This window comes from Heterodontus francisci, chromosome 2 (genome assembly GCF_036365525.1).
Source record: "Heterodontus francisci isolate sHetFra1 chromosome 2, sHetFra1.hap1, whole genome shotgun sequence".
Lineage (NCBI taxonomy): Eukaryota > Metazoa > Chordata > Chondrichthyes > Heterodontiformes > Heterodontidae > Heterodontus > Heterodontus francisci.
In genome coordinates, this window is record NC_090372.1 from 187,535,111 (window position 1) to 187,554,259 (window position 19,149).

Sequence of the window (19,149 nt, forward strand, 5' to 3'; positions counted from 1 at the left end):
AACACAAAGCTCAGTGACGTGATGCCGGATCAAGTTGTTGATTTGGCTCTTATTACAACACAGAAGCAGCTTTCTGCCAGTGTTCATGCTGAACAAGAGCTACCAGGATTTATCTGTTCCAACTTCCAAAATGTTAGAAATCACTTTTTAAAATGCTCACTGGTTTAAAATTCGGGTTTGTGTCCTGAAATAATCGTCAATGAAATTCATTAAACAATCCGTTGCGGGGAGCCAGGAGTGGGGACCAGAAGTGGCCATTTTGGTTTCATTTGTTTTCGTTTTTTGTGATATATTGAGCAGCGCCATCTTTGGTACCAGCAGCTGCCAAAACGTTGCAGACAGTGACGTTAAAGTGCACGAGGCGGCATTTGCGCATGTGCAAGTACTGTGTCACTTAGTGGCTGCGTTGTCAGCAAATGCAGCCTTTTTTTTATTCTGTCATGGGATGTGAGCGTTGCTTGCAAGTCCACCATTTTTTGCCCATCCCCAGTTGCCCTTGACAACTGAGTGGCTTGCTAGGCAATTTCAGAAGGTAGTTAAGAGTCAACCACATTGCTGTGGGTCTGGAGTCACATGTAGCCCAGACCAGGGAAAGACGACAGATTTCGTTCCCAAAAGGACATTCGTGAACCAGATGATAGTTTCATGGCACCATTACTGAGACTAGTTTTCAATTCCAGATTTTTATTGATTAATTGAATTTAAATTCCATCAGCTGCCATGGTGGGATTTGTGCCTGTATCCCTGGGACATTAGCCTGGGCCTCTAGATTACTAGTTCAGTGACATTACCACTACGCCACCGCCTCCCCCTTATCCTCCCAGGATTCATTTCTGTCAAGCCCTTACTTCAGCCAGTGAAGCCTCCATGGTAACAATGGAACCCTTTCTGCTGCTGACTCCCCAAGGCTGCTACTCTTTCAGGTGTGTGGTTCCTGCTGCCGAAAAAGTCATGGCGCCCTTTAACTAGTTGCAGCCATTTAATGGCTACAGCAGCACTTTATTTCCCTCTCTATAAGTTGTGGTAAGGAACATAGGAACAGGAGCAGGCCATTCAGCCCCTCAAGCCTGCACTGCCATTCAACAAATCCAATGATTTAACTGAAGGTTGATAACTGCACTCCAAGCTTTCATATATAATTAGGACCCTTGAGTAGGTTAGCTGCAGAGTCACATGGGCAGGTGGAAGTCCCGCTCTGTGACTAACCTGTCAACAGGAAGTGAATCTATCCCAATGAGTCCCATTTTGCAATTGTGCCAGTGTCACACAACAGGAATTCAAGGTGGAATCTCTAATTTTGATTACTTCTGAAATGCAGCAACAATAATACTGTATTTGTCGAACAGTTTTCTGGAAATCCTGCTACATATAAGTCAGAATATGATGTGAATTCAAACAGAAAAAGGAGACATTATTTAACCCGGCAAGCCTTGTTCCTCCCAATGGATCAAGCACAATGTGTACTGTCATAAATTCTCCTTCATTTATTGGTCTCCTGGGACCGGCAGATAGCACAGGTAAAGGCAACAACAGAACATTGTGAAATTCTGTGAAATTTCTCCCTGACCCCTGAATGAAATCAGCCAATAAGCTCAAGAGTTATAAATCTAATATTACAATCGGATCTGACCAGTCACATTTAACAAATTGCAATCCCAAAAGGACAAGAGCAGTGTCTCACAGAGTACTTGATCATCAATTCCTGTACTTATTCTCATTTATGGAAGAGCTGAAACACGTTCACAGTCATCGCCCTGTGAAGTAGGCCTCAACCAAGTGCGTGCATTTTCACACGATGACAAAAATATAGAGTACAAACAGAAAACACAAGAAATGGAGAGCAGGTTTGTCAGGAATTAAAAGAGAAAGCCAGCTTAACATTTTATGCGTCACGCTTTCACACAACTGGTGAGAAAGTTCTTTTATAGGCCTGACAGGCAAGATGGAACATGTCCAAAAGGAACAAAGAGAGAAAGGAAGAATCACAGATCGTGGTAACGAGCTCAAACTCAATAATTGTTTCCACAAAAAGGCAGCAAATGGATTTTGATAGACTTTTAACAGATTTGAAGGGTTACACACCCTTCTGCTGTGCATTTCCATGCTTTTGTGTTTTTTTCTGATTTTCAGGTTTACATCACGCAGTATTTTTTCCTTTTTCTTAAATTCTACTGAATAAGTCTTAAAGCACGACAAAGAGATTTAATCTGTTGAATACTCAAGGACTGGCTCAGACAAGGAATGGCTATACAGACAAGAGAAGGGGCAAAAATAGCAATCAGAAGAGTCACATGGTTTCCAGTGTAAGGGAAAACTGTACAAGTTAAATGAGGTTTACTGGGAAGATGTGGTGGAAAAGTAGAGAAGGCAGTTCAGTTCTACAGTCAGTGTTCAAACCAGTTTGCTTTGGGCTTGGTTCGAATAATGTTAGAACCTAAAAATGAGGAGGTCAACATAAAGATGGACAGGGGCTGGGGTGGGGGTTGAAGTGGCTAGGGAGAGATACAGCCCCTATCGCTTATGACCGGCACATTGGTGTTAACATGATTTCCCGCTACAGGTGGAGAAGGGTAAAACAAATAGCAGGACAGCAGTAGAGGTAGCTGTGTGACTCTGTGGGACAGTGGTACTGACCTATTACCCAACTGAGCAGGAGAGGATCAAGGTGGCATGGCGAGAAAGAAAATCGAGGGAACAGGAAAAACAAGCAAGTGGCTGCCAGAAGATTAGAAATGGATAAGGGATAAAAACCTATGGTAATTGAAGCAGCAAAATCTGTTCAAAGAAGGATTTCATGACAAGCTATGCCTGAAATAGCTTAATAGTTGACATTGTAGTCAATGCCTATTATAACGGTAAACGGTTAGCACCATTTCCCCAATATAAGCAGCTGCCCTTGATAAGCTTGGATGGTATAAGTTGTGGGGAATGTAAACATCAAATCACACCTACAGATAAAATGGACATGTTTATCCACCCTGAGCTTGGACAGATGGAATAGGTTCCAATGAAGAAGAAATAAAAATTCAATAATCTAATGGTAATATTATCCTCTGAGACATGACTTGGAGTGTTTCACCAGTGTATTTTACCTAATTTCAGGATAGACGTGGCAGAAACCTTTACATGTTGTTACGATCAGGTGAGGAGGGGTCGCAAGTCTCCCCTCGTGTCCTTCCCGTATGTTTGGCCACAATATAGTTTATTCCTTTATAAACAGTAGATGTGCTTACCACTTCAGTGAGTGTTTACCTTTTACCTTTGTTGTGATCATAAAAGAATCAATTGGTCAAGTTTTCTTGAGTTTAAACAAGAGGTGCGTTTATTGTACTTAAAATATCTAAACCAGATTTAAAATAATAAATTATGCTACACTTTCACTCTCTCTCTCTCACTCACACACACACACGAATCTCACATACAAATAGACTACAGAGTGATGAGGAATAGTTTTTGTAAAAGTAAAATACTGCAGATGCTAGAAATCTGAAATAAAAACAAGAAATGCTGGAAATACTCAGTAGATCTGGCAGCATCTGTGGAGAGAGAAGCAGAGTTATTGTTTCAGGTCAGTGAATCTTCATCAGAATAGTTTTTGGTTGGATTAGAGTCCAGAACAAATAAAAATAATATACAGTCTGTGGTGTCTGTTCATTCAGTTGTCTTCCACCTGAGATTGTGATTCTGAAGTCTTTGGCTGGTAGCATTATTTTGCAGCTGGCCCACCTGGTTCAGGTTCGTCTTGGAGGCATTTCTTCCACAGAGGTCTTTGTCTTGGATTTTTCCCAACTAGCAGACAAGCTTCGAATGCCTCCAAGGTCGCCTGGAGAGAGAGGAAGAAAGAGTGAGAGAGGCACCCCTATCTTCTGCCTACAAAGTCTCAGCAGTTTGACCCTTTGTAGCAACAGGTAGCCTTTTTTCACAGATGGGGAGGCGGTCACATGATTGTCCAGTGTCCTTGTTTGCTATTTATTTAGATTCAAGTCTAGGAATTCTCCAATATAATAAAAGCAAAATACTGCGGATGCTGGAAATCTGAAACAAAAACAAGAAATGCTGGAATCACTCAGCAGGTCTGGCAGCATCTGTGGAAAGAGAAGCAGAGTTAACGTTTCGGGTCAGTGACCCTTCTTTGGAGTTCCGAAGAAGGGTCACTGACCCGAAACGCTAGGAATTCTCCATCTCTCTCTCTCTGGTCTCATTGTTGCAAGATGGTTTTGAAGGTTTTACCATTAGGAGTGAAACTGTTAGCTGATTCCAAATTCATGAGGCATTGTTCTAGTGGTGGTTCACTCAGACATTCGTCTGCCCTCTGAAGTATTCGATATTTCAATGCAAATTGTAGTGACCATCTTGGCTGCCAGCTTTTTAAAAGTTAAATGTAGGATCCCAACTTTCCTTTTTAAAAGTTAAATGTCGGTTTCCAACTGATAAATTAAAAATCCTCATTTGGCATGGCATGTTTTCTTGACATGTCCGCACAACACGGAATGAAATGTGACAGCAGGATCATTTCATTACAAGGTTGTAGATAAAAGAGAACACAAACATTCATCCTCAAACACTCACTCCTCAAATTCACACTGCCATAGCTAGGCTCTGGTTTAATTTTTGAAGTTTTGTCATCACCCCTCCTTTAGATGAATTACCATCAAAAAATGCATTTATTTTGGGTTACACTTTGTCAAATGGGGTTAAAGTTTCTCCAACATCAATCTGTAGTACTCATGGAATGTTCATTTCCATAAACATGTGGTTGTTGGTGAAGCTTGTAGTAGGCAAATTTCCATCACTGCTGATGGCAAGGGTTCTTATCTACACAAGCTTTAACCCTATAACTGCTGTTTTTACAACATGTGGCTTTAACCATTCAGGTTCTATCACTTTGATAATCCTTATCTCTGCAGTGACAATGGGTGATAAATTAGCCGGAATTTTATTGCCCCCAAATGAGAGGTGGCGGGTGCGGGGGATGGGGGGTGGGTGGTAGGGTGTTGTGTAAAATTGAGTGGGAGGCGCGGGGGGGGAGTCGTTCCTGACACCCTGCAATTTTAACGGGGGCGGTGGTGGCAAGAAACGGCCCGCCCGCCCCAGGCCAATCAAGGCCCTTGGGTGGCCAATTACCTGCCCCCAACAGAAAACACTGCCCCTGCCCCCCCTAACCAACCTCCCTTGCCTCACCGGGGCCCGGCCAATTGTCCCCGGCGAGGTCCTAAATACTTACCTATCTTCCAGGCCATCCTTCACCTTGCTTGTGATGGCTGGCTTTCGTCCAAGCAGTGACCCAACAAAAAATTCTGGCCATTGTTTTTTAGCCTCTGTGAAGTGCCTGAGATTTCCTCCAGGCCTTTGTTCTTGCTGAGTTCTGAATCAAAACTTTTGGGTTTGATTAGCTTTGGATTTGGGACCTGATCATTGGGTTCTTTAGTAGATCCACACTCACCTCACTTTTAGTTTTCTGGTGAGTTACACAAGTGCTGTTTACTTAAAGGCATTTTTCCTTCCCTTTTTCCTTTACTGTGGGTAGGGTTTTATTCCAATCTGCCCTATGTCCTCTGGGACATTACTGCTTGCAGGTGTCTGTCCAGCTTTCATTGCACTCCCCTGCAGCCATCTCCCTCATTTTTGGCTTGCCCTTTTAGGAACTTTCCTTGTCCCTGCAGATTTCTGTAAATGCTGTTATCAGCCTTGTTAGGGCTTCTCTTTGCTCTGCATTTAAATAGGAGAGTGTGGTGCCTAATTTTTCTAACATTTCAGGGTTGGCTAACCGGACAGTAGGGGGTTTGGTTTGGGAACGCTCCAGGCCCTCCTCTAACTCGTCCTCACTGTCCTTTTTGTCCTCCTCTATCCTAACTGTCTGACAGACCAGGACATGGTCGTCCCGTTCCTGGCTGTGATACTGTTTAACATGTTGATGTGGCACAGTCTCTGTTTTTACCTACGGTCTAGGGTGTCAATTGCGTAATCTATCTGGCCAATCCTTTTTGCTACTCGGTATGGACCATTGAACATAATGAATATGGAATTCATTATCATCTAATTATGTCCTGGCTGTAAGTGATGTACAGAATTGAGATGCTGGCTGTGCAATCGCTTTTTTCAAGCTACAATTGCAGAAAATTAAACACCGAAGGATTTCCTGCATACCACCCTGCTCCATAGACTATAAAAGGGGCAGATTTTCTTTGACTTGTGTTTGGACACAAAGGATCACCTGGGCATAAATTATAATGGAACTTTGGATGGGGAGGATAGCACGCCACTAACAGAACCCACCTGATTTTTCCACCCATTTACATTGGTGGATGATAAATCTGATGGTTACCATTAAATGTGTGTTATTTTTCCCACCCAGTTATTCTCCATATGTTGCCCCCAGCCGAATTTTTATGCCTAAACACAAGAGGAAAACCTGCCACACAAAATCTGACTGTCACCACCATTAAAATGATGAAAGAAAGGCCCATCCTTCAAGTTTTGTCCTGGCTTAACTCAAATCTCATGCAGAGTCTCTTACGAGGGAAGAGCCACTGAGGTGATGTCTCATTTCTCGTTGGCTTCTTTGCAGTTTTTACTTTCAAGTACCTTCTCTTAAGTGGGCTGAACCAAGGCTAAAGAGCCCCACTCACCCTTTATGATGGTGGAGGGAGCATTCGCACTCATTGTATGCAAGTCCCCCACTGGACATCAACCTATTATTCAAAGATGATGCTCTTATGTCCGCTCGCCAGAGCTGGCTGCAGTGCAGCCTGAACACAAATCTCCTAACTCAGAGGCAGGAATACTACACTGACCCAAAGGTTCGCTCGTGAAGATGATAATATCTGTCCATCCTTGCCATCTTTTCCCCCTGAATTCTCAATAGTTTCTGATTCTTTTTAATATATATCTTTATTTGTTTAAAAAGAAAGAAAAAATTGCAATAATATAGCACCTTGCGTGACTTCAAGATGTTCTGAAGTGCTTTGGAGCCAATGAAATACTTTGCTTTTGTAGTCACTGTTGTAATGTAGGAAACACAGCAGCCAATTTGCACACAGCAAACTCCCACAAACAGCAAGATGATCATGACCAGATAATCTGTTTCAGTCATATTGCTTAAGGGAGAAATATTGGTCAGAACACTGGTGAGAACGCCCCTGCTCTTCTATGAAATAGTGCCATGGGATCATTTATGTCCGGCTGAGAGGGCAGATAGGATCTCGGTTTAACATCTCATGCTAAAACTAACACCTTCAACAGTGTAACACTCCGTCTGTACTGAACTGAAGAGGCAAGAGTGCTGCCACCTGAGCCAGAACTAAATATATTTTCTTTCTAAATATGCTAATAATAATTTTAAAATATCAATATTAACCATTTCTCATTTCATTTTAATCAGTGTGTCTTCCTCTCCTCATGCTTGCCCCCCTCTGTTGTTAAATCTCATGTCTCATCAACATTAGGATCAACTTCCCTGACCTCATTCGCATCCATCCTCTGTGATCTCAAGGTATTCAATTTTAAGTTCAAAATGAAGTTACTCTAGCCTTAGTTAGATCACTTGTGTACACATTTTGGGATCCTACCCTCTAAACGACATTGATAGGTTAGAGATAGTTCACAACAATATTTCTTCTAAGCTGCTTGCTCCCAGATGTTCCCGTGTAGGCCGAACACAATTCAGATCCTTTAAGTTACTGTGTCTGCAGGGCCAAGCAAAAAAATCTAAAGGGCCCATGCACTTAAATGCATAGGTTTCATGAAACAAAAAAAAAATAGAGGGAGCATTGGTTCAGAGATGAGAAATAAAAATTATTCCAGGTCCTAAGGCTGTATGTTATGAGGAGAGCCTAGTAAAGATGGGCACCTTTTCGTTACAGAAAAGAAATTTGAGGAAAGATCATGATCCAGAAATTTAAAGTGTTGAAAAGAATGTAATAATGTGGATGAATGTGAATTATTTCACTGAGGTTGTAAGCAGAGGACTAGAGAGAAATGTACTAGATTAACAAGCCCCAAAAACTTGAGTTTAGAAGATGTTCCCGCAGAGTAGTGGCAATGTGAATGGACTCTCAGCTAATGCAGTTAATGCTCTGTCAGACAGTGTATTAGCTTCATTATTTGAGAGAGTATTCACATTACTACTTTTCTGGGGGGGGGGGAGAATTTCCAGATCTTGCTTTCCTTTAGCCAGTTTAATCCTGTACGTATCTGCTCTAGTTCAATGATTGTTGTCCAAATGAAGTAATCCCCTCTAAATCCAAATTATCCGTTCCTCTCAACACTCGAAAGTCTGGATCAAGTCTTTCCTCGACCTCTATTCCTCTAATGCCAACAAGGCCACATTGTGTGGTGTGAGCCAAACAACTCAAAAAGTCCCAGGGCTGATTTACAGCCTTCGCTGAGTTTGCAGATAGCAGGCAGGACAGCAAGAGGGTCTCAGCAGTCCATGGATGAAGGATGGCTAAAAAAACACCTAGGCCGGGAAATTCATTGGAGGTGCTCCTGTTCTGTTAATGTAGATAATCTGGGTTTCCACTGCACTTTCAGCAAAACAAAACCAGAGAACAGAAGCGGCTGCAGGGAAGTTCCTAGCCTCAGGTTTCTGATTAGCAGCCTTGATACTGGGGCTCAGTGGGTCAAATTATGAGGACTGCCTACATTCCCTTGAATTTAGAAGGCCGAGGGGTGACCTGATTGAGGTGTTTAAGATATTGGAAGGATTCAATAGGGTAGATACAGAGAAAGTTTTAAACTTTAATTTTAAGATTATGGTTCCTCTGGTGGGGGAAATCATGAACAAGGGGACATAATCTTACAATTAGTGCTAGGCCATTCAAGAGTGAAATCAGAAGGACATTTTTCCCTAAAAGGCTGTGAATGCTGGCTCAATTGGAATTTGCAAAACTGAGATTGATAGAGTCTTGTTAGTCAAGGATATCAAGAGTTATGCAGCAAAGGCAAGGAAATGGCATTGAGAAGCAGATCTGCCATGATCTAATTGAATGGGAAAGCAGACTTGAGGGACTGAATGGCCTACCCCTGTTCCTAATGTTTCCACGTTCCTACCCAGTGACATGTGCTGCAAAGTGCATGTACCTGTGGATGTCAGATGAGGACAGAACCTGCTCCGCTGCGATGTTTCTGACATTTTACCAGTTTTTTACACAGCAAGTTGTTATAATCTGGAATGCGCTGCCTGAAAGGGTGGAGGAAGTAGATTCAATAGGAACTTTCAAAAGGGAATTGGATATGTACTTGAAAAGGAGAAATTTTCAGGTCCATGGACAAAGAGTAGGGGAATGGGACTAATTGGATAGTTCTTTCAAACAGTTGACACAGACATAATGATCCAAATGGTATCCTTCTGTGGTCTATGATTCGATGAAGGCGCTATATAAATGCAATTCGTTATTGTCAAGCAGTCTGTTAATACTCATGATCTAGATTTTTGCCTGTGTTATATTGCGAACTTATATTTTTATTGTTAGAAGTAGCATATAAAGTGTTAATGATGAGCTTCCAACGACATAACCACACCATCACTAAGACTGTCTATTTCTACCTCATAACATCATCCGACTCTGCCCCTGACTCAGCTCATCTGCTGCTGAAATCCTCATTCACACCTTTGTTACTTATAGACTTGACAATTCTAATGCACTCCCGGTTGGTCTCACTTTTTAACCTTCTTGAGGTTATACAACACTCTGTTGCCTGTGTCCTAACTTGCTCCAAGTCCGTTTCACCCATCACCCCTGTGCTCACTGATTTACATTGGCTCCCAGTTAACACCTCGATTTTTAAAATTCAAATCCTTGTTTTCAAATCCCTTCTTAGCCTTGCTCCGCCCCATCTCTGTAATCTCCTTCCACCCAACAACCCTACGAGATATCTGTGCTTCTCCAATCTGTGCTCCTGTCTCTTGCGCATCCCCAATTTTAATCGCTCGACCACTGACCATGTGTCAAGAAGCTGCCAAGAAACTAAACTCTGGAATTTCCTCCCAAAACCACTCCACTGCTTTAACTTTCTTCCCTCCTTAAAGATGCACCTGAAAAACTATCTCTTTGACTAAGCTTTTGGTCAATGGCCCTAATATCTCATATGGTTCGTTGTCAAATTTTGTTTGAAATCGCTCCTGTGAAGTGCCCTTGGATGTTTTACTATGTTAAAGGCACTATATAAATACAAGTTGTTGTTATTGTTGTTGAAAATCAAAATAATAGAGTATTTCTCAATAGAACGGGACATTGGGTCAGAGGGAGATTGGCTGCAAAGGGCTACCTATTAAATATTGATGGAAGGCTGTTGATCTATTGTAATTATGAGACATGCATTTATTGTTATGAGAGTGCTTCTATTTAAAAAAAAATGTTTTTAAGGACTCATTTAAATTGTGGAAATTGATTCATTTGGAAGCCTGAAGAAATGCTGGACATTGTTTTTATCACTGGGGTCATTGAAAGGACACGACTGTGAAAACAATTGCTGGACGAATCAAGGAGTGCTAAACATCACCTTTACTGGAGATCACCTGCCTTAAGATAAATAAACAACAGAAACCTTGGACTAAGGGGACAGATTTACAGAGAAGCCACATGTCAAGGTCAGGAGGTTGACTTTCTGGTTGTGGTTTGTATATTGTTTTCAGTTCAGTTGGGGTGTGAACTGTTTTGAAGACAGCTGAAGATCAGCCTGCCAAGGAAAAAAACACCCAACTTATTTCTTTCCTTCTGTTGTTGAAAAAACCCTGCATATTCAGTGTGATAACCAAAAACCTTGATGCCACATTTCTCTCAAGAAGCTGGAAAAAAAACCTGCCAGATTTTTCTCGACACCTCCTGAAAAGAACTTCTCCAGAAAAGATCCCAGTGACCCGTCTATGTGTACTGGGATGTCAGACCAAAAGGGACAACTGACATCTTTTCATATTTTTTTTCTTCAAGAATTAGCAAGTATTTGGCAAAGTTTTTTTTTTGTCTTTTTTGTGAAAGAGTTTGGCAGAGAGAATTTCTTTATATTTTCAATGTGTGTGTACAATCATACAAATTTGGAGCAGGAGTAGGCCACTTGGCCCTTCAAGCCTGCTCTGTCATTCAATGAGTTCATGGCTGAACTGATTACTCCACATTTCCACCTACCCCCAATAACCTTCCACCCCCTTGCTTATCAAGAATCTATCTACCTCTGTCTTAAAAATATTCAAAGACTCTCCTTACTATAGTCATGGAGAGGGATAGGAGCAGACGGGATGGGAAAATATTTAATTGGGGGAGGGGGAATTACAATGCTATTAGGCAGGAACTGGGGAGCTTAAATTGGGAACAGATGTTCTCAGGGAAATGCACGACAGAAATGTGGAGGTTGTTTAAGGAGCACTTGCTGCGACTGCTGGATAGGTTTGTCCCGATGAGGCAGGGAAGGGATGGTAGGGTGAAGGAACCTTGGATGACAAGAGATGTGGAACAGCTAGTCAAGAGGAAGAAGGAAGCTTACTTAAGGTTGAGGAAGCAAGGATCAAACAGAGCTCTAGAGGGTTACAAGGTAGCCAGGAAGGAACTGAAGAATGGACTTAGGAGAGCTAGAAGGGGGCATGAAAAAGTCTTGGCGGGTAGGATTAAGGAAAATCCCAAGGAATTCTACACTTATGTGAGGAACAAGAGGATGGCCAGAGTGAGGGTAGGGCCGATCAGGGATAGTGGAGGGAACTTGTGCCTGGAGTTGGAGGAGGTAGGGGAGGTCCTTAATGAATACTTTGCTTCAGTATTCACTAGTGAGAGGGACCTTGTCGTTTGTGAGGACAGCGTGAAACAGGCTGATATGCTCGAACAGGTTGATGTTAAGAAGGAGGATGTGCTGGAAATTTTGAAAGACATGAGGATAAATAAGTCCCGGGGGCCAGACGGGATATACCCAAGGTTATTACGGGAAGCAAGGGAAGAGATTTCCGCGCCTTTGGCGATGATCTTTGCGTCCTCACTGTCCACTGGAGTAGTACCAGATGATTGGAGGGTGGCAAATGTTATTCCCTTGTTCAAGAAAGGGAATAGGGATAACCCTGGGAATTACAGACCAGTCAGTCTTATGTCGGTGGTGGGCAAATTATTGGAGAGGATTCTGAGAGACAGGATTTATGATTATTTGGAAAAGCATAGTTTGATTAGAGATAGTCAGCATGGCTTTGTGAGGGGCAGGTCATGCCTCACAAACCTAATTGAATTCTTTGAGGATGTAACAAAACAAATTGATGAAGGAAGAGGAGTGGATGTGGTGTATATGGATTTTAGCAAGGCGTTTGATAAGGTTCCCCATGGTAGGCTCATTCAGAAAGTAAGGAGGCATGGGATACAGGGAAATTTGGCTGTCTGGATACAGAATTGGCTGGCCCATAGAAGACAGAGGGTGGTAGTAGATGGAAAGTATTCAGCCTGGAGCTCGGTGACCAGTGGTGTTCTGCAGGGATCTGTTCTGAGACCTCTGCTCTTTGCGATTTTTATAAATGACTTGGATGAGGAAATGGAAGGCTGGGTTAGTAAGTTTGCCGATGACACAAAGGTTGCTGGAGTTGTGGATAGTGTGGAGGGCTGTTGTAGGTTGCAACGGGACATTGACAGGATGCAGAGCTGGGCTGAGAAGTGGCAGATGGAGTTCAACCTGGAAAAGTGTGAAGTGATTCATTTTGGAAGGTCGAATTTGAATGCAGAATACAGGCTTAAAGACAGGATTCTTGGCAGTGTGGAGGAACAGAGGGATCTTGGGGTCCACGTCCATAGATCCCTCAAAGTTGCCGCCCAAGTTGATAGGGTTGTTAAAAAGGCATATGGGGTGTTGGCTTTCATTAACAGGGGGATTGAGTTTAAGAGCCGTGAGGTTATGCTGCAGCTCTATAAAGCCCTGGTTAGACCACACTTGGAATATTGCATTCAGTTCTGGTCGCCTCATTATAGGAAGGATGTGGAAGCTTTAGAGAGGGTGCAGAGGAGATTTACCAGGATGCTGCCTGGACTGGAGGGCATGTCTTATGATGAAAGGTTGAGGGAGCTAGGGCTTTTCTCATTGGAGCGAAGAAGGATGAGAGGTGACTTGATAGAGGTGTACAAGATGATGAGAGGCATAGATAGAGTGGATAGCCAGAGACTTTTTCCCAGGGCGGAAAGGGCTATCACCAGGGGGCATAATTTTAAGATGATTGGAGGAAGGTTTAGGGGAGATGTCAGAGGTAGGTTCTTTACACAGAGAGTGGTGGGTGCGTGGAATGCACTGCCAGCGATGGTAGTAGAAGCAGATACATTAGGGACATTTAAGCGACTCTTGGATAGGTACAGGGATGATAGTAGAATGAAGGGTATGTAGGTAGTTTGATCTTAGAGTAGGTTAAAGGGTCGGCACAACATCGTGGGCCAAAGGTTCTGTACTGTGCTGTACTGTTCTATGCTCTACCGCAGTTTGTGTGTGGGGGATTTTAAAACAGGAACTTTTGTATTTCAATCTGTGTGTTAATGCTTTGCTCAGTTACTGGATAAGTCTTGTTTTTATAATAAACTGATAATTTTGTTGTTTATTAAAACATGGTTGGTGTATTTTCTTCTCGGATAAAGAGTAGAGTATATAATTGACCATATCGGTAACTGGTAAACATTGAAAAATATATGTTGTGACCTGTGGAGAAGTGGGACTAGGAAACACAGTGCACTCCTCCCACCTCGGTCGTAACATTATCGATTAACTCTTTTTTTCTGTATAACTTGAAACGAGTTTCAATCAAATTATTTGTGGGTGAGTTGACTTGAGATAGCAGTCTACAGTGAGTGTTCTAGTTTTACAGACAGTGGTATCTCTTGATATCCTTACATAACAAAAATCTATCAATCTCAGTCCCGAAAGCTCCAATTGTCCTGTTGTCCACAGCCTTTTGGAAGAGGAATTTACAAATTTCCACCACCCATGTATGAAAAAGGGCATCTGATTTCACTCCTGAATGGCCCAGTTTGAAATGTATGATGGGTCCCCTTCAGAGCAAACGGTTTATCTTGTGGCAAAATTCGGTTGTGGAGCGCCCACATTTTCAATGCTACAAGTACCATTGTGACATCAGTGAGCTTGTAACCCTGAATTGGCACCAGCAATACCAATTTCAACCTCAATGCCCCAGCTACAGCCGTTTCTTGAACATGCACAATCCAACATGCTGTTCAACAGCAGGAAGGACACCCCAAGCAGTGCTATTTAAAGGCGTTATCAACTGCTTTCAGGTCAGCTGCTGATTGATTTATACGAGCTGTTGCTGAATTAGAGGAAGTGTTTGCTGGGTCGTACTGTTTTTTAAATTTGCTGACATCTACAGCGAGAGTTCTATGTGGTGAAGGCTTTGGTTCTGACTTCAAGAGTTCTGCTCAGACCACTTGCTGTCAGCCATGGATGCTGTAGTTTCTAATCCCCTTGGCCTGCAGCATGTCGGTGAGGATGAGCAAAGCGACACAGAGGAAGACAAGCTGCTTGAAGTGGAAGGAGAAGGAGGGGAAGAAGGGATTGTCAGGGAGCATTTGTCCTGCCCCACCCTCAGCAAGGAACAGTGTGTGTGACATCTACACTTCACTAAGGAGGTGCTCACTGAAATCTACCAACTTTTGCAGGCAGAACTATACATTCAGAGCAGGGTAAGGAAGGCATTGCCAGTGGTTGTGAAGGTAACCGTAGCCATGAGGTTTTTTTTGCTTCGAGCTCCATTCAGGCTGCAACAGGCAATATTTCCAACATCTCCCATTTCAAAATTAATTGTTGCCTGAGGAAGGTCACTGCGTCCTGTATGGAATGAGAGCTAATTACTTTGAACACTCTCTTGGCAAAGAGAAGCAGGTGGAACCAGCACATGGCTTTGCCAGGATAGTGGGATTCCCATGATACAGGGTGCCATTGACTGCACACACATCACTTTGTAGCTGCCGCATTTAAGTTCTGAGATGTACTGCAACTGGAAGGTTTCCACTCCTTCAATGTGCCGCTGGTGTGCGACCATACTAAAGGCATCATGTAGGTCAATGCCTGGTATCATGGCAGCATTCATAATGCCTTTATTCTACACCAGTCCACTGTGCCATCTGCATTTGAGCCACCAAAAGAAACCAGAGGGTGACTCCTGGGTAAAAAGGGCTATCTGTTGACCACCTGGCTCATGACTCTAGTGCATAACCCATGCAAATGTGATCAACAGAAATATAAAGAAAGCCATGCTGCCACACAAAATGTCATTCAGCAGAATATTGGAGTGCTTCTGCTGCCTGGACCACTCTGGAGGAGCCCTGCAGTATTTGACATAGCATGTGTCTCAATTCATCATGGTCTGCTGAATCCTGAACAACCTTGCCATCATTAGGGTATAGCCCTCACCACCAGGTAAACGGTGAGCAGCTGAGGATGAGGAGGAGGAGAAGGAACGAGGAGGAGGAAAAGGAATAGGAGGAGGAAGCTGGGAGGAGGCAACTAACGCATCCTCTTGCCAGCCATGCCATCTGAGATTGACTTATCTGGCTGCGGTGCTGGTGAACACAACCCCAATTCCCCATTTGATAACAGTCCCACACCTTAGCATCCCTCAGTCACTGACCATCAGAGCGTCACCTTGACCACAATGCTGAAATAAAAACTAGAACAAAACAAACATTCCAAACCAATTTTATAAATCCAACCATCCAATATTCCATACAAAATTCAACTTATCACCCTTGTGAATTCCCTGAGTGCCTGTCTGGCAGTGCTTTGCCTTGTTGCCTGCCCAGTGCCAGGGTTAAGGACATCTCCTCGGGGCTGGAGCAGAACTTGGAGTGGGAAGGGAAAGATCCAGTTGTCGTGGTCCACGTAATTACCAATGTCATAGGTAGGACTAAAAAAAGAAGTTCTGCTGAGGCAGTATCAGCAGCTAGGAGCTAAATTAAAAAGCAGAACCACAAAGGTAATAATCTCTGGATTACTACCTGAACCACAAGCAAATTAGCACAGGGGCAATAAGATGAGAGAGTTGAATGCATGGCTAAAATATTGGTGTGGGAGAAATGGATTTCAATTTATCAGGCACTGGCACCAGAATGGGGAAAAGAGGGAGTTATTCTGTTGGGATGGGTTTCACCAAAACTGTGCTGGGACCAGTGTCCTGGCAAATTGAATAACTAGGGCTCTAAATAGGGCTTTAAACTAAATATAAGTGAGCAGGTGGCATGGTTGTTTAAGTGAAAATTTAGAAATTTAGAGACAAATGCCAAGGCAATAATGCAGAGAAGCAATATGAGCAATGATAACTGAGTGTGACAGGAAGGGACAGAGTCCACAAACATAACAGTGCATCATCAAATAGGGTCAGAGTAGTAAAAACTGGTAAAAAGACAAAATTAAAGGTCTTTATCTGAATGCAGTAAAAGATAGATGAATTGATGGCACAAACAGAATTAAATGGGTGTAATCTAATAGCCATTACAGAGACATGGTAGCAATGTGACCAAGGTTGGGAACTGAATATTCAAGGATATTTGACAGTTTGGAAGGATAGGCAGACAGGAAAAAGAGGTGGGGCAGCTCTGTTAATAAAGGATGAGTTCAGTACAGTAATGAGAAATGGTCTTGGCTCGGAAGATCACGATGCAGAATCAAATTGGGTGGAGTTAAGAAATAGCAAGGGAAAGAAGTCACTGGTGTGAATGGTCTATAGGCCCCCCGACAGTAGCCACATTGCAGGACAGAGTATAAATCAAGAAATAATGGGGCCTTGTAAGAAAGATACCACAATAATCGCAGGTGACTTTAATCTTCATAAAGATTGAACAAGTCAAATTGACAAAAGTAGACTTGAGGAGGATTTCATTATAATGTATTTGGGACAGTTTCTTAGAACACATTGTAGAAACAATCAGGGAATAGGCTATTTTTTTAGTTCTGGTAATGTGTAATAAGAGGGGATTAATTAATGATCTCATAATAAAGGATCCTCTGGGAACAGTGATCATAACATGATGAATTTCACATTCAGTTTGAGAATGAAAAACTTGGGTCTGAAACTAGTGCCTTAAACTTAAATAAAGGCAATTACAAAGGTATGAAGACAGAGTTGGCTAAAGTGAACAGGGAAAACAGATTAAAAGGTAAGACAGTAGAGAAGCGGTAGTTGACATTTAAGAAGATATTTCATAATTCTCAACAAAGATATGGTCCATTGAGAAAGAAAGACTCTTCAAGAAGAACCATCGGTTAACTAAGGAATTTAAGGATGGTATCAAAGTGGTAGGGCAGAAAATTTTAGAAGCCAGCAAAAGATATCTAAACAAAAGGGAGAAAATAGATTGAGAGGATACTAGCAAGTAATGTTTAAAAAAAACAGTAAGAGCTTCTACAGTTATGTCAAAAGGAAGAGAGTAGCTAAAGCAAATGTAGATCCCTCAGAGGATGAGACTGGGGGATTAATAATGGGAAACAAGACTTTGACAAATATTTTGCATTTGTCTTCAAGGTAGAAGACAGATAAAAGCTTTCCCAAGAATAGTGGAAAATTAGGAGGCAGACGTGTGGGAGGAACTTAAAACAATCATTATCACTAGGGAAAAAAATACTACGAAAACTAATGGGAATAAAAGCTGACAAGTCCCCTGGACCTGATGGCCTGCATCCTAGGGCCTTAAAGGAAGTGGCTGCAGAGATAGTGGATGCATTATGGTTGTAATCTTCTGAAATTCCCTAGATTCTGGAAAGGTCCCAGTGGATTGGAAAAGCACAAATGTAATGCCGCTATTCAAGAAAGGGGGGAGACAGAAAGCAGGAAGCTATAGGCCAGTTAGCCTAACAGTAGTCATTGGGAAAATACTGGAATCCATTATTAAGGAAGTAGTAGCAGGACATTTAGAAAATCATAATACAATCAGGTAGAGTCAACATGGTTTTATGAAAGTGAAATTAGGATTGACATATTTATTATAAATTTTTGTGGATGTAACAAGTAGGGTGGATAAAGGGGAACCAGTAGATGTAGTGTATTTGGATTTCCAAATGGTATTTAGTAAGTGCCAAATAAAAGATTACTGCAGAAGATAAGAGCTTATGATGTTAGTACTCGTTTTAGCTGAGCCCCTCTGACCCAGGAGAAACAGCATGGTATGGAACTCACTTTGAGCTTCCATTGAAGATACAGACTGGAACAGCTCAACTGTTACTGCCAGTAAAGGAAGGACATCTGCCCAGAGGTTTTACTGTGTGCATTCATGGGCCCTTGCTCCCTTTCACTACTTCATCCCTCTTCTCCTGTGCCACCATTATTAAATGAAGGGTCACACATCTGGCTTCAGTTGCCAATATTTGCATGCGCACCAAAAGACAAATTTAGTTTAGTTTAGAGATACAGCACTGAAACAGGCCCTTCGGCCCACCGAGTCTGTGCCGACCATCAACCACCCATTTATACTAATCCTACACGAATCCCGTATTCCTATCACATCCCCACCTGTCCCTATATATTTCACTACCACCTACCTATACTAGGGGCAATTTATAATGGCCAATTAACCTGTCAACCTGCAAGTCTTTGGCATGTGGGAAGAAACCGGAGGACCCGGAGGAAACCCACGCAGACACAGGGAGAACTTGCAAACTCCGCACAGGCAGTACCCAGAATCGAACCCGGGTCCCTGGAGCTGTGAGGCTGCAGTGCTAACCACTGCGCCACTGTGCCGCCCCAAAAGAGCACATTTACAAGTGAAAGACACTCAGTGACCCACTCAGTGCTCTGCCCGACGCAGTGGCCTCCGCTTTTGGCCACTTCTCTGCGGGGCTTCCCGTGTGACCTCGAAGGAGGTGGAGGCGGCCTACTCACTTGTCTCACCTATATAAGAGCAGGGAGGTTATGATGGAGCTGTATAAAACGCTAGTTAGGCCACAGTTAGAGTACTGTGTACAGTTCTGGGCACCATGCTATAGGAAGGATGTGATTGCACAGGAGAGGGTGCAGAGGAGATTCATCAGGATGTTGCCTGGGCTGGAGCATTTCAGCTATGAAGAGAGACTGAAAAGGCTAGGGTTGTTTTCCTTAGAACAGAGAAGGATGAGGGGGGACATGACTGAGGTATACAAAATTATGAGGGGCATTGATAGGTTAGGTAGGAAGAGACATTTTCCCTTAGTGGAGGGGTC